The sequence below is a fragment of the Athene noctua genome, chromosome 1 (assembly GCF_965140245.1).
Source record: "Athene noctua chromosome 1, bAthNoc1.hap1.1, whole genome shotgun sequence".
Classification (NCBI taxonomy): Eukaryota; Metazoa; Chordata; class Aves; order Strigiformes; family Strigidae; genus Athene; species Athene noctua.
In genome coordinates this window covers 191,567,458-191,584,677 of record NC_134037.1, presented here as the reverse complement: position 1 = coordinate 191,584,677, position 17,220 = coordinate 191,567,458, and the positions used below count along the sequence as shown (strand labels likewise).

The following is a 17,220-nucleotide window of genomic DNA, read 5'->3' as shown; positions in this document are numbered from 1 at the left end:
TCTCCATCATAAAAAGGTGATAGAAGAATAACACTATTTAATGTCTTCGTAATAGATAATCTGTTGTGATAGTAGGGGATTGATTTCCAGTGTACAAACAATGAACCTCAATCAGAAAACAGATTTGAATTTCAGCTGATCCATGGTTTATTCTCCTTTTTCTCTAGGAAAATGTTTGAAAAAAATCTGCCAGTGTAAATATCTCCCTTTCCCCCAAAACATTATCACTACATTGCCATTTTTTATGATCTATGTATATAAGTGAGCCTGGGCAAAAATACACAGTGATGTGTTTAATTCAGGTGTGTGGAATATATGCACACTCAACTGAACAACAGGCAGATAGCTTTTGAATGAGCTTTCCTTGCTCATGAACACTTGTCACTGAACTATATGCACCTCAACTATCTTTAGTTACTGCATAAAGCTACTCTTACCTTGTGGCAATCTGTTGTTGATTTGTAGTGGTAGTGGAAAAGGAGTATGTGATCTTAAAAATTAAATTCCAGTCAGAGATACTAATTCAACCTACGACATAAATTTGATAAGTCCTGTGCTAGCAATATCCAAAGAAGGTGAACTCTAATAAGCAGTGAAGTCTCTTCAAACCTTGCATTCCTTAATAGCTAGACAGTCGCTGAATGCCAGTAAGCTACGCTCTGTGTTTTTTATTTAAAGAGAGAGGATATCAGTGGGAACCTCAGAAGGCTCCACTCTGTGGGAAAGCTTCAAATACATTCTGATTTGCAGAGGTTCCTCCTTATTTAGATCTATTAGTTCAGAGCCCTTCTGCCCTTGAAAATATACATGCATTACCATCATACATGTACTACCATCTATGGTGATAGAGAATACATAGGAGCAAGCAGAAGCTGAACGTGTCAGTTTCTATATGCGTTCTTTGTAATTTCTTGCCAGATGGAAAAATCCATGGAGGAATATTAAAATAATGTTTTATAGTTTTGTCAACCTCTTTGATTATGTTGATAACAATGGTTTATTTCTTAAGGTTCGTACTGAATTGTGTTATTTTCCTTGAACAGTTTTAGCACTATTATTATCATAATAGTAGGACATCTCCTGTGTGATTTGTTTGTTTCATAACTCAGTTGTATTTTCAGTGTTGCATACATTCGTAGCAGTCTCAAGATACAAGACACTCAGTGGGACTTCTGAAGTGAATGACTGAGTGAATGTCCAAATGATTTATTACTGCCTTCTATGACAACTTTCTGAGGGGACAAGCTGATTACATATTCCAAGATATATGTGTTTGAATGAAATAAAAATGGTTGTAGATTTCACAACACAGCTCCTCTTCCCTATGCATCCCTTTCAGTTTCCACTGTAGGCAAGCACAAAAAAGCACAAATTTCAGAGAATACTACCTGCCTCTCTACACCCACATGAACAAGGTTAATATTTGAAATTTTGTACTTTTTATATAAATTTACCTTGATATTTCAGAAATGTGAAACTATTCGCAAATAATTTCCATGGTATTTTCCTCTAGTGCCAACTAATTCTCACCCTAACCCAACTGTTGCTCTGGGGACAGTTGATACTCCTTCAGTGGACATACCGATCTTGTTGCCAGGGTGAATAAGGAGAAAACAGTGGCTTATAAACAAGAGACCATCTCAGTGTGCTAACAGTGGTTACTAAAACCTACCTATCCCTTCCTGTGGAAAATCTTGTTCAAGAATTGTTCCTGAAGCTCTCAAGTCTTTTATAGGAATTAGAAAGTTTTGAAATAATTTGAAAGCTCTTTACTCTCTGTGCAAGTTTTGTATGTGCTTCAGGTGACATGATGAGATGAATCATCTGGCATATTAGGGCACATGGTAGGTGTGTGTCTGTTGTTGCCATCCTTATGTAGACATGCGCTTAGCACACTCTTTATGTGAAAAGTTGAGCCCAGTGACATAATGCAGGGCTTCTGTGCAATGCAGCAGCTCTTTCCCACGCTATATACCAGGTAGGTTTGATCAACCACATGTGGCAAGCAGTATTCCTTATTACAATGCTGCAACATTGGCATCACTGCCAATACATGGTATGAAAATGCGTTTCCCTGTGAATGTGAAGAAGGAATCAATGCTGTGACTTGATCCCAGCATCACAATCTTTGATAGATTTTTCTCTATATGATCACATTTTCTTCATATGATTTTAAAGTTCTACACACTGCTGCATAAAAATATTCCACTAGTGTGGTTCTTCGTTGTCATGGATTGAACTCGGCTGGCAGCCTAACACCATGCAGCTGGTCGCTTACCTTCCACCCTGGCCTGGGGAAATGAGGGAGAACTGGAGGAACAAATGGAGACTTGTATGTTGAGATAAAAAACAGTTTAGTGATGGTAATAAAACAAAACAATAACAATATAGAAAGTACAAACAGGTAATGCACAGTGCAGCTGCTCACCACCCACTGACTGACAGCCAGCCCACTTCCAGCCAGCGATCCCGAAAGAATGAAGATCCTGCCATAACAAACCTGGAAGTGAGAGAGAACCCACCTCCTTTATATATTATGCATAACATCACATGATATAGAATACTCCAATGGCCAGTCTGGGCCCAGAACTCCAGCTGTGCCCTTTCTCAGCTCAAGAAAAGTTAACTCTATCCCAGCCAAACCAGGACATTCATTTAGGTTAATTTATCCTCCTGAGCCAAGGTAGGCTACTGTGCTACTTTTGTTACTCAAGTAGAATATTAAACTATCTTGGTTATCTCTCTTCAGCACGGATTTGAGCATTGTGGGAATAATTTCAGGATTCAGCCATAAAAATTAGTTTATTGAGGTAGTTAGGATTCATATAAACATCAGTAAGGAAGAGGAGGTATTCTGTCTGAGGACGACGTCGCCACAAGAATAAACAAATAAAACACAGGCAGCAAAATGCAGGCTGGAATTGAGAAGTTAAGCACAATTAATTGTGGAACTCCTACCATAGGACACAGTGGGTGGTAAAATTTTATAAGGATTAAAAAGTGTTTGGACAAATCATTGGAAGAAAAATGCTTTGGGAGCTATTAAGCATAATGAGATCACTCTGTACTAACGGCCACTATTTTTTTTTATTCTGAGGGAGTAAGAGCATTTCAGATTAAATAGTAAGCAGAAGTGGCTATATGGCTAAGGTACTTGAAGGAACCCTTTCCCATTAAAGTAATCATGTAACTGGGTTCCAGCTGGCCTACATGGTTTTGATTTTGCTTTTTCAGCCACTGGTGAGACTGTTGAATGTTCTGGATATTCTTAATTTGGGATGAAGAGGCACACTGCACAATAATGTAAGCATGTTTGCACCCACACCTGCGCAACAGTTAATTGTTTGAGGTGTTCATTTTTTCAGCCTAGCACAAACCTTCACCTCCTCTCCCCATCCATACGCTCAAGATCAACTTGACACTCCTTCAGGCAACAGCATATGACAGCCGTACCAAAATGAAGCTGACAAACCCATTATACCTTGTTTAGAGCATCTGGTCAAGTAACTTTTTAATTATGTACAAGGAGCTTTTTGGTGGGAATCTGTGCTAGTTGCATACCTGAGGTCTGAAACAATCTGTAAGGCCATGCTTCAGACTTTACCAGATGCATTAATGTTGAGTGGTGGTGTAAGATGCCGGAATAAAAATGATGACTGGATTGATTAGTGGAGTTTTATTGCTTTGTTTTCCTTGTTGCTGTTCTCATCAAACTGCAGATGCTGTTGTTCATTTTGAAAAGCATCTTAGATTTAGGCAATAGAAATTATCCCATTTTTTGTAGCCAGTTACTTATCTTTTCCCTAGTGAAAGGGTCTACAGTGTCCCGAGTTCCCATTATTGGAGGATTGCTGCAAGTCAGGAAAAAGTTGGCATGCCTGGAAAGCCATTCCTACTGCAAATACTAAAATATACACACAAAGGTTCAAAAATTATTCAAGTTATTTTCAGTTCAGTTGAAAATAGGGGAAATCAAAATTTCTGTCTATTGATGGTCCAGTTTGCTCAGTCAGGTCTTAAAACATGTACTTTTAGCCTTCTAAAAGTTAAAGTTTCTGTTTGGTTTATTTTTGGGGTTTTGTTTTTTGGGTTTTTGTTTTGTTTTGTTTGGGTTTTTTAAAATAATATACAAAGGCATGCAAAGTGAAGAAAAAAAAGTAAGGAAAAGTGAAATGCATTTAGAAAAAATTAATCCAAATCTAACATAGTGCTTGAAAGAAACAGATCCTGTCTTTCTAAATATACACTCAGTTCAATCAAATGTTACCCCTTTGATCATGAAACCTCTTATGGATATGCAATCAGTACTCTGAGACCCATATCATTAATTTTCTAACAGAAGTAGCTGTCATTGACAATTTTAATATGTTTTTTCTTAGCCTAGAAAAGTAAATGCTTGTTTTGGGGAATGAGTTGTGCTTTGTTTCATCTCATGTATCATCAGCAGAATCATTAATAAAGTCTGAGGACAGAATTTTGCTCCTGATGAAGAACAGACCAGAAGGAACACAGCTTAATGTTCATATCTCAAGAGGAGTTCCATTAAAGATGCTGGGAAGGCATTGCAATGTGCAAAAAGAGCTTTAATCCACATCTGAACTTCCCATCTGTGCTCTTTGTAATGGGCTGAATCAGATGATGGGGTATCAATGGAATTCTTGATTCTGGCTTTGTGATGTGTATTTTAGCTATTATAGTTTTTTCTTCTTTTAGGAAGGAAGAAATTAAGGTATGGGAAAGTATCCATCTTTCCCTTCAGAAGGCTGTCTTTTTCAGAGAATAGTCAATATAGAGAAGACTTATAGAGAGGAAGAAAGAAATATATTTATGGAAAATTTGGCCTTTCCTCCTGTCCTGGTTCAGCTAGGATAGGGTTAAGTTTCCCCAGCAGTGGGGAGGGGGCTCTAGCCAGGTTATTCAATATTATGCTGATGTCAGGTCTAGGCACTGAAGCGCAGGAACAGTTGCTGTGTGGCTTTTGTCCTGGAGAGCACGTGCGACTGGCCTGCTGTGTCTCTTGTGGTATATATCTGTATATTTTTTCTCCTGTTTACTGTTATTACTGTTTATTGTTGTTGTTATTGCTATTGTTGTTGTTTGGTTAATTATTTCTTACACTGTTGTATTAAATTTTTTTCTCATCCCAACCCCGGGGTTTGTGCCTCACTCCCAGCTCTTCTTGGTCCGAGGATGTGGGAGGGACAACAGCGGCGTGGTCTCAGGTCCCGGCAGGGCCTAAACAACCAGACCTCCCAAACCCTGTATTTAACATATGACTTGTGTCATATATGAAAATTAATGAATACAATATGTGCAAGCTATCTGTGAAAATTCCCTCCTCCTATTCATCTGCTGATCACTCTCATACACAGACATTTCCATATCTTCTTATTTAAGTTGACTTCTTTTAGACTTTACTGTTTTCATTACACATTTTTTCAAATACCTTGGCTGGTGTGCAAGGCAGTATTCAAAGACATATTGACCATTCCAAAGATTTATGAGGAGTGTATGATTCTGTAGGGATATTCTTTGCTTTTGTTAACCTGTAAGCATTAATGTTTCTAAGCATTTTTTTTCTGAGGTACCCACAATGACACCTGGATATAGAGAATTTGAAATATAATTTTAGGTGATTAATTTCATTTCTTCGTTGCAATAAGCATTCTGAGCGTAATCTTCTACTGTGCTGCTCAGTTGTTAGCTCTCCTTAGATTTCCCTAAAATTCCTTGCAGGTGTTTCTTTTTTTATCTAAGAAATGCTGTATTGTTCCTTAGAGAGTCAAATATTTATCCAATTCCTTGACTACTCACTACTGGCTATTTCACTACTACATTTCTGTGTGTGACTGAATAAATTTCTCAATATGTAAGAGACACTGCATTAAGTATCTTTTAGATTTTTATGACTCTATTGTATAGCCAAACCAAGAGTCATAAAAATTTTACAAGTCAGTTTGCATTGGAAATTCTGCTAATTTTTATCCAATTGCTCAATAGAATGTACTATATATCTATGAAATTGGTCAAATGAATCCATGGTATAAGTACATTCACTGTAAAGTTATACTTCTAAATCTAATTTATGGTAGATTTATGCCAAACTAGTGCATACGGTAAGTATTAGTGTGGCACTACTCTTTCTGTAACTCTCGGTCTCATTGTTGTAGGTATAGCACAGACACCTTTCTAAACATTTACAGCTATATGGTTCAGTGCTGGTTCCAAATTTTTATAATATGTTGTAATATAAGAGTAATAGACTTAAACCAATCTGGCATTAGATCTGACAGCCACCAATACACAAATGACCTCTGTTTCATAGAAGAAGCAGTGAAACTTCCCTGAGGTTAAGGTTGCCCATTCCCTCCCTGATGACCAGGGAGATTTGATGACAGTGGTTAATTCATGTGTTATCCCTTGCTCTTCTGTTCAGCTAAGGTTTTGGCCTAGTAGCAGACTAAATGTCTCTCTCCTCTTATAGTGACTCTTGAGATTTTTCTCCATGAGATTAAAGGCTCCTCTGGAGAGGCAGCAGCTGCTGTTACTTCCAGAAAATATGAGACCCCAGAGTAAAATTACAGCAAATGCTAATTAGGGAAGCCTAAAATGCTTAACTCATGATATCTTGGGTCCAGCAATCTCTTCCTGTGAACTGTGACTGTGACTCTCTGGATTGATGATAGGCTATTCCAGGAACTGGGCATCTACTCCAGTTTTGCAGTTGTCTTCCAAGGATCCTTGGTGTCTCCATTTACCCTGCATGGTTGCCTGAGGACAACGGGAGCCTGTGCCATGGCACAAACTCTCTCGACAATCTGCTGCAGAGCCAAAACAATACTCTTATTGCAGGATCTGAAGATTAAGACAGGTGATTGTTATTTCAGGGATAGAAGCCCCTTAGCTCTGACTTATGTTTAAATGAGGAGACTGGATATCCCCAAAAATCGAAAGTACAGTCTAGCTTCTCAAAGCAACCAGTCTTGTTTTTTTTTCTAAATTTTCTATTAGTAAGGTTAAAAAAAAAAAAAAGAAAATGCTACCAGAACCAATTTTAGAACAGACAAAATCTGCCTGCGAGCCATTTTTGTTTGGCAAGAATATATGCAGCTGACTGTTATGCTTATGGTGTCAAAAGAAAATGAGAGAAAATGCTGAAACAAGGCAGGTGGCTGGTTGCATGTCTGACAGCTGAATCTATCAGCAAAAGGCCCTGGAGCCTCTGCCATGTGACAATCATTGTTAGTTCCCATGATTTCATCACAGATCTCATGATACTAGTATTTACTTGAAGCCAAAATGCCTTTAAGCATGTTATCCAATGTGCCAATGTGAGCTTTCTTTTTTTTTTTTTTTTTTTTGTTAACAAACATTTGTCAGTGTGACATAAATGCACTACAGGCAGGAGGAAAATAGCTTTCTCCCTCAAATGTAATGTAACACCCATTATATACTACATATTTGTATTATTGTTAATTGCTTATTTACTTATATGATAGCTGGTTTGCAAATGAATCTGATCTTTATGGAGAGGCTGGTCCATAACTTGTAAACTCCTGGCAGCCCTGCATTTGTGACTGCTGACATATAGAGCTCATATTTGTGATATACAGAGCATCAGGAGACAGTCACACTCTTTCCATTGTATTTTTTAACACAAGAAGGAATGTCTGGTTTTGGCACTCTGTAATAATTGCATCATAGGACAATGTAGCCATGTTTTACCAGCCAGCTTGTAGCTATAGATGTCTGAAGTGCTGCTATTGATAGTTACAGGCTGTTCAGAAGAACAGGTGAGGAAGGAGGGGTGGAGGGGTTGCTCTCTGCATAAAGAAATGGATAGAGTGTGAAGAGCTGCCTGGAGAACAGCCACAAGCAGGTTGAAACCTTATGGATAAGAATTAGAGAGCAATGCAACAGAGGGAACCTTGTGGTTGGTGTCTGCTACAGGGCACCCAATCAAGGAGAGCCTACTGACGAAGTCTTCTTACTCCAACTACAGGAGGCATTGCACTCGCAGGCTCTCATCCTGCTGGGGGGCTTCAACCACTTTGGCATCTACTGGAAAAGTAGCATGGCAAGATGTAAGCAATCCAGGAGACTTCTGGAGTGCATTGAGGATAACTTCTTAAGGCAGTTAATAGACAGCCCTACCAAAGGGGATGTGATACTAGACCTGATGGTTGCCAATGCAAGTGAGCTAATTGGTGATGTCAAAATTGGAGGCAGCCTGGGCTGCAGTGGTCACACACTGGTGGAGTTCACAGTCCTGAGAGCTATGGGCCAGGTGAACTGTAAAGTCAGGACCTTGAATTTAGGAAAGTAAACTTCCAGCTGTTCAAGGAATTAGTCAATAGGACCCCATGGGAAACTGCCCTCAGGGACAAGGGAGCATAACAGAGCTGGCAGATCTTTAAGGACACTTTCCATAGAGTGCAAAAGCTCTCAATCCCCAGATTTAAGAAATTGGACAAGGAAGACAAGAGACAGGCATGGCTGAGTCAAGACCTGCTGTCAAACTAAAGGGCAAGAAGGAATTGCACAGGCAGTGGAAGCAGGGACAGGTATCCTAGGAAGTATATAGGGATGCTGCCTGGTTGTGTAGGTATGGGGCCAGGAAGGCCGAAGCATGGATGGTCCTGAACTTGGCAAGGGATGCAAAGAATAATAATAAGGGTTTCTACAGGTATGTCAGCCAGAAAAGGAAGATCAAAGAAAGCATAGCCCTCCTGATGAGCAAGACGGGCAAACTGGTAGCAACGGATAAGGAGAAGCCTTTTTGCCTCAGTCTTCACTGGCAACCTCTCTTCCCATACTTCTCAAGTGGATAGACCACAAGGCAGGGATGGGGGGAACAAATTCCCTTGCACTATAAGAGAAGATCAGATTTGGGACCACCTGAGGAATCTGAATATACATAACTCTATGGGACCTGACAAGATGCATCCTGGAGGATATTGGATGATGTAGCTGCCAAGCCATTCTCCACGATATTTGTAAAGTCGTGGCAGTCAGGTGAAGTCCCTGGTAACTGAAAAAAGAGAAACATTGCACCCATTTAAAAAAAGGTAGAAAGGAGGGCCCTGAGAACTACTGATGTGTCAGCCTCATGTCTCTGTTTGGAAAGATCATGGAACAGAACCTCCTAGAAGCTGTGCTAAGGCACATGGAGGACAGGGAGACGATTCAAGACAGCCAGCATGGCTTCACCAAGAGCAAGACTTGCCTGACCAGCCTAGTGGCCTTCTATGATGGACCGACTACATCAGTGGATAAAGGAAGACCTATGGATGTTTTCTATCTAGATTCTGTAAGGCCTTTGACACAGTCCCCCGCAACATCCTTGTCTCTAAATTGGAGAAATAGAAATTTGATGGGTGGACTGTTCAATGGATGAGGAGTTGGTTGAATGATCACATCCAGAAGGTAGTAGTCAATGGCTCAATGTCTGTATGGAGATCAGAGACAAGTGATCTGTATGGGGACCACAACAGTTTAATATCTTCATCAGTGACATAGACAGTGGGACTGAGTGCACCCTCAGCAAGCTTGCAGATGACACCAAGTTGAGTGCAGTTGACATGCCTGAGGGAAGGGATGCCATCCAGAGTGTTCTGGACAAGCTCCAGAACTGGGCCCATGTGAACCTCATGAGATTCAACAAGGCCAAGTGCAAGAACCTACACTTGGTCAGGGCAATCCCCAATATCAATACCGGCTGCTCCTCTACTCCGCTCTCATGAGACCCCACTGTGGTGGTTTAAGCCCTGCCAGGACCGGAGAGCACGTTGCTGTTGCCCCTCCCCCACCCTCAGCCAGTTGGGTTGGCAGTGAGGCACAAACCCCAGGTTAAAATAAGAAGAAATTTAATACAACAGTGTGATAAACAATCTGAACAACAACAGTAGCAATGATAGCAACAATAAACAGCAATAACAGTGAACAAGACGAAAGATATACAGAGAAATATCGCAAATGGTCACAGAACAGCTTCCCGCCACCAAGCCCACCAAAGAGAAAGTAAAGAAAGTTTCTGCCTGGACCTGACATCAGCATGGTATGAATAACCTGGCTGGAGATCCCTTCCCCTTCTCTCTCTGCTGGGGAAACTTAACCCTATCCTAGCTGAACCAGGACACCCACCTGGAGTACTGCATCCAGATTTGGAGCCCCCAGCACAGGAACAACATGGACCTTTTGGAGCAGGTCCAGAGGAGGGCCACAAAAATGATCAGGGGGCTGGAACACCTCCTATAAGGAAAGTCTGAGAGAGTTGGAGCTGTTCAGCCTGGAAGAAAGAAGGCTCTGGGGCTTTTGCAGCCTTTCAGTACTTAAACGAGGCAACAGGACAAGGGATAATGGTTTGAAGCTAAAAGAGGCAGATATAGACTAGATATAAGGAATACATTTTTTACAGTGTGGGTGGTGAAACACTGGCACAGGTTGTCCAGAGAGGTGTTAGATGCCCCATCCCTGGAAACATTCAAGGTCAGGCTGGACAGGATTCTGAGCAACCTGATCTAGTTTAAGATGTCCCTGCTCATTGCCAGGGGATTGGACTAGATGACCTTTAAAAGGGCCCTTTTAACAGAAACTATTCTATGATTATATGATTCTATGATTCTATGACTGTATGATTGTGGGGATGCTCTGGAATAGAAATCTTTACGCTCTTTTGATTAGGGAGTTATAGCAATCCATTCTATAAATAAAGACCTGACTGTGAGTATGATTAGAGTGCCCCTTTATGAGTCTTTTATTTCAATATGAGAAAGCAGACTGAATGGCTAGCATGGTGTTGCTCTTACAGACCACAGTCAGAGGTGGATCAATAGTCAGCAGAGCCCAAACTCCTAGCAGTGCTATGCATAGCTCACTCCTCTTTGTGTTATAGGGGGATTTTGATCTTTGCTGGTTATATTGATCCTTGAAGAAACTTCCTAAGGCACCTTCCAAGATGCATGATGCATTGTGTGTGCACAAGTGTTACCTCGTAGGATTATTTGGTGTTTCTTTTCGAGTGTTAAATTTTTGCAAATGCTGATATAATTAAATGTGTTTATTCCTTGTAGCTTCCCTTAACTGAAATGTACCTCACAAAATATAACATAAAACATGAAAGCACCAGTCAAGGTAACCCACTGCCAGGCAACTTAAAAACAGCAACAGTTCTCTTCTACCCTTATGTGCTCATTTGCAAAAGCAGGAGACAAGTTTGCTTTAACCCGGAAGGTTCAAGCTATTTTAGGTCCCTTAGTTGTTGTAATTGAATAGATTAAAAAAAAAAAAAAAAAAAAAAAAAAGGTTGTATTCTTGTCTTCCATGTCCACCTCAATGGCCACATTCTTGTCTTCCATGGTCACCTCAGTGTCCACACTAAAAGTTATACTAATGCATCTTCAAACTGTGAGAACTGTGTGCTTGAACTTACTGGTGTCTTATGAGAAATGAAGACTTGCCACAGAATTTCTTCCAAGTGTAGAGAAACTGTTCGGCACTTTGCCAAGAAGTACTGAATAGATGTCAGAACCAGAAAAAATACCAAGTAAAATCTTTGTGGAGGACAGAAAAGGAGAATGAGAGACTGGAATCGCAATGTCAGCAGATAACCTGTAGTACACCACAGAAGTTTAACAAAAGCAGTGACTATTGACTCTCAGATTAGATGGATCTTGGCTAGAGCCCAGTCAATGCTTGTTACTTTTGCTAGGCTTGACTGACCAATGATAATGAGGTTACTAGAAGCCATCAAAGGTTTACTTGTAACAGACTCAAAAAACAGGATGAAAATATCAAGTCCTCAACTCATTAGCCTTGTTTCGTCAGTTTTACTTACCTTTAACACAGCCTGGAAAACCAAGACCACCTGGAAACACGAAATGTTACCATGAAAATGGCCCCTCCCTTTTCTCACTCCTGCTTTTGCAAAGTTATGGAAACCCCAGAACATATCCCTAGTGCCCACAGAGCTAAAAAAGGGAAGCAAGTAGTGCAGTCATGCAGGTTTGAACATTACTTTGCTAACAGTGCTAGAGGACAATCAGAGAAATGCCCTGTGTATCTGCTCCCATTAAAGAGATGTTGCTGAGTCTGCCTGGCCAGATCTCTTGCTATGAAGGTCAGGTCTGTCTCCTTAAAAAGTGATTAACTTTTTTGTGTAATGGGCATGCTATGCAACAGATAATAGAACTTTAATCCTTTTTCATAGTTGGATAGCATATATGTCTATCAAGATAAAAAATGTTGCAGTTATGTCTCTTACTATCAGGTAAGACCTCAGACAGACAAATGAATGAGTGATAAGATTTAGGCAGGAGAAAGCAAAAACACAAATTGAGACATCAAATTAATTTTTAAATAAGTATTTTTATATTCTCCCATATGATGTAGGTTTTCAATCGATTCTTCTTTAAGAAACACTTGAGTTTTGTGTTTCTAAATACAGAGGTTATTTCTGTGGAATGGAAATTAAGTTATGATTTAATGTGTGGGTTAGCCATGCATATTATAAAATAATTTATTTTTTCCCAATTTTTTTTCATAATGTGACTCCTGGCAGTTTAACCACTGATCTGTTGAAACTCAGGAATAGCTGACTTTTCCACAAAACCTTTCCATCAGTCGTAGAAAAGAAAACATACGGAAGCATGTAGATTGAACAAAAGGTATATGCTATCCTAGAGCATCTGGCCAAATCAGAGAGCTTGTGCAGAAGACACTGAGGCTCCTTTCTAACTCCTTCTACCTGAGTTTCTTTCTCGGGGAAACCAAGGCGGTATGGTGAGAGCTGGTGTGTGACTTTAATATGTCCTGATGGGGGTAAAAGCATCTAGAAGCTCAGAAGTTCTCCCAGCTCTACCAGCTGCCATGTAACCTTAATCAGATTAATTGTTTCATACCTTCTGTTGCTTTTACTGCCACTTGCAATGAAGTCTTTTGGGGAGCACTGGTGAGCAAGGTTAGCTACACCTGCCTCGCCCGCTTGGTGAGCCCTGAGTTCATCAGTCCTGGGAAAGACCCAGTTAATGTCTGTTTTTTCACTCTGACAGCCTGATTTGACATCTGTGTTTCTTCCTTTTGGAAAACCACCACCAGTGAAAAACCAAGAGCCTCATTAAAACAAATCTGATTATCAGAAAGTGGAATGAATTGCAGTTCACAGTATTTAGGTCATTTATCAATACCTTTCTGTTTCCATTTTTAGCAACACAAGTTACTAGAAAACCACATCAGAGCTGTTCCATGCTTGACATGGGTCTCTTACACAGTGAAAATATGAACAAAGTCCATGGTCTGGGTCCCCTAAGCTCAAGGTATTCCATACCATGCCCCAGGATATATTAAAGCCATCTAAATTCCTAAATGAAACTGTTGCTTGATTAGAACTGAAGAAAATTATGTGTGTGAAAAGCTGATGTAAAGTTAGTCCTTGATTTGTAGATGAACATCTTAGAAAAGAAGATCTGTCCTGACATAACCATCTTCTGCTCCAGTTTTGTCCTCAGTAAATACACAAGCAATATAACAACAACAAACCTACCAGAAGAATCTCTGTGCTTCTGTCTCTAACACAGGCATGCATCTTTCTGCACACACCCACTCATTTACAGACACAGCTGGAAGAATGAGAAAGTATGAGAAAACAGATAGGCAGGTGCTCAACTACTAAGGCAACAAGTGATATGCAAGAAGCTGCATAGAATTAAATAGAATGAAGCAAAAAAAAAAGAAGATCAAATACTACTGTGAATCCTCTGAAATGGTCAAACTGACTGTCTTTTAACTTTTCTTAATGTAATATATGTAAAATATTTAGTTATGGCGTTGAGGCACTCTGATGCTGCTATGCTTATGTCTTCCCTTAAATTACATTAAATGATTTGACATTTGAATGCACATTTCCTATAATTGTGCTTTTAAAAAAAATCTGCTAATATTATAGTCTTCATAGGTTGCAATGATATACTCTGCATATCATGCCATTTGAACTGATCAAGGCTGAATGTCAGAGCTGATGAAGAAATTTCAAGGAAAACTTTTATATTTTTTGCTTTGGAAAGGTTATTCTTATGAAATAAAAAACTTTTGTTTTTGAGGAATATACATTTTAACTTTGTGAAAGATTTTAGGAACTTTTGGTCCTCAACAGAAAGCCCCATAACAACATGAGGCACCCAAATCCTGAATATGTGGTTCTTAGTTTCAAATCTCATCTTAAATGGACAACGGAAAGGTTCTCAATATACTTTTTCATTTTGTCTGTGAGTGGTCTGGTCACAGACTGGCTATTTTGCAGCTTTTGAATAGTTTATGACTTTTTTCACTGCATAGGGTGAAGTCAATATGCTTATTATATTTCAAAATACAGCGCCTAAGGGAAAAATAGTAGCTATTTTGCACTCACAGTCCTTCCTATGCATTTACCTGGAAGGAAGCAAAACTACCACTGCATTTATGAAAAAAAATGGTAACTATTTAGGGCAGTCAATGTTGTCCACATTTTCATTCTGGAAGGTCAGTTGCTCTTTTCAGCTTAAAAGGAAGAAAGAGTAACAAAAGGTGCGTGTTTGTACTTTGCAGGTATTTTCTTCCTGTATTGACTGACCTCAGATGAAGCTACTAGATCAAATGAGCATGGAGAAGTTTGTGTGCAAGTGATGACTTTCAATAGGAGGGAACCTTGAGGTCTGAATGGTGTATTTGTTCACAGCAGTTGTCTGAAAATCAGCATTTCAATAAGACAACATTGCTTGCCTCTGGCAGGCAGAGAAGGCAACCACAAACTCTTGGATAAATGTCTCTTATGATTAAAAGGAAACTGAGATATCCAGGTGTTTCATAACATGGTATTTTCTTTCTTTCTTTTTGTCCCCAACACCTTTCCCCAAAGTCTATACTTGAAATCTTTAAAGCTTTTCTTGTCTAACCAACACAAGACTGCAGAGAAGATAAAAGGCTGTTCCCAGCATCTTGTAAACCTCGAAGTTGTTTGGGAGATTTGTACTTCAGGTTTCTATTGATTCATGTGGAAAATATAGCAGCATTTCTTATGTTAAGGCTTAGCAGAATTGGCAGACAAAAATCCTGGTCTGTGGTACTATCAGATTTCAAAAGTTAAGCAGGCTGAAACTGGTTACTAGTATGGGAGTTTCAGCAGGAAAACAGGTGCTTCTGTGATCCCAGAATGACACTCTCACTTTTATTTATAATTGTGCTCATTGTGATTCATCACAGCCACCAAAGGGTGTCTTCCCACTAGTATCTTACATAATTGTATGTATCAAAGCAAACCATATTAATGGCCAGTACATGGTAGTTTTCTTTATACTGAAGTGCATGGTGGAGTAATGTGACAATACTAAAAGCAGGGAAGGTTCTGACTTGATAAAAGGAAAGAAAAAATCACTGAGGTCAGTCAAGCATTGGAATAGGTTGTCCAGGGACATTGTAAAGTCTCTGTCCTTGGAGGTTTTCAGGGCTCAACAAGATAAAGATCTGAGACACCTGGTCTGAATTCAGTATTAACCCTATTCTGAGCAGCACATTGAACTGGAGACATCCTGAAGTCCCTTCCAACCCGATTGACTATCATATCTTTCTCATATTCAAAACTAGATTTATGTTAAAATATTCAATCTTCCTTATAGGGTCATTTGTTCATATTCAGAGATAAAAATCTGTCTGTGAAAACTGTCTGTCCCTGACAACTTTTTATAGTAAGTGACTCAGTTTTTAGTGTTGGCTTTCTTAAAGAACTTCCAAAAAGGGCAGGGGGGGGGGGAAGAATTGAAAATTTTTGCAGCTTCCTCTTTGCAGTTTGGTTTGGTTTTTTTTGTTTTTTTTTTTAATGAGAGAGTATATGTCCTGTTATGAATGACAATGTTTTTTCTGTATTTTTTCATTGTACCATGGTTATTGTCACCAGCAATCACTGATGTATTATTAGCAAACAAGGAAAACTTTTGTTGATCAAGACCTGGTAATTCTTCCAAAGACTAATAGAGTCAGGCAATATGTTCAAAAGTCAAGCAGGATATAGAATTTACCCTTTTATTTCCCTAGAGCTCTCCCCACTCTATGCAAATTCCAGGAATTGATTTTCAGGTCCCTGGCATGCTGCTATGACAGCTCATTCTGCCACCCATTGGCTATTGGCACTCACACCACGACAGTACACAAGGGCTGTGACACTGACTCCGGCAGCTCCCTCCACTCTGTTCAGACTAGGCACTGCTTCTGGTTCTTGCCACAGGTCCGATACATATCTGTTTCCCCTCTTCTCTGCCACCTAGTCAGTCCCCACAGAATCACCTCCTACCTTTCACAACTTTTGTCAGAAATATCCTAGGTGTCTCTTATGTTCTACAAGCCTTTCCTTTTTTCCTCCCCCTCCCCCTTTTTTTCTCTTTTTTCCTTCTTTCCTTTCCCCCCATTTCCTTTCTTCTCATTTTCTCCTTTTTCTCTCCCTCCCCTCCTTTTTTTTTTTTTTTCTTCATCCTATTGTCTTCCACCCATGACTATTTCCTTTCTTCACCTACCCAATCTTTCTTTGCACTTCCGCATGAACTGGCTGTGGCCAGGATTCCCTTCCTTAGGTCTGGCAAGGAAAAATCTTCCTTACAGCTTCTTCATTCTTTGACAAGAAACAGAAAGGAGTTGAGAGGCCGTCTTATCACTTGCTTAGAAGGTCAGGGCAGACTCTGCATCGGAGCAACAAGTCTCAAGTGACATTCAGCTGCACAATTACATACAATAAAGGAGGGAGAATTAAAGAGCTGAGAGAAGGAGCCCATGAACAATAAGAAGAAGATTTAAGGATGAGAGAATCTTCTTGTGATGTAGATGTTGAAGAGGAGGAAAATGGATAGTCACATTTGTGTTTGAAAAGACAGATCCAAAAAATTGATCATATAAGGTAAAACCCACAGAGGCATAGAAAACCCAAGAAATATGACTGAATTTCAGGATAACATATTCACAGTGACAGGAAGTATGGAATTAGGAAGTAGAAGAAACACAGAGAGCTAGTGTAGAGAGTAGACCAAGACAGAAAAAAAAAACGAGAAAGACAATGTGTAATTATTTTACTGTTCAGTACTCAAGCATAAACATAAAACACTGCCATATACATACCTATCACAGAATTCATACAGTTTCTGTGAATTTGTTTTTCTAAATTCTTTCATAAGCATCAGTTCAAATAATTAACTGATCTGAAAT

At 39.6% G+C, this 17,220-nt stretch overlaps 1 protein-coding gene across 1 annotated transcript in view; it reads left to right on the top strand.

Moving 5' to 3' along the window:
• GABRG3 (gamma-aminobutyric acid type A receptor subunit gamma3) overlaps positions 1-17,220 on the top strand; it is a 326,293-nt gene that overhangs the window by 174,941 nt on the left and 134,132 nt on the right. The window lies entirely within an intron of this gene.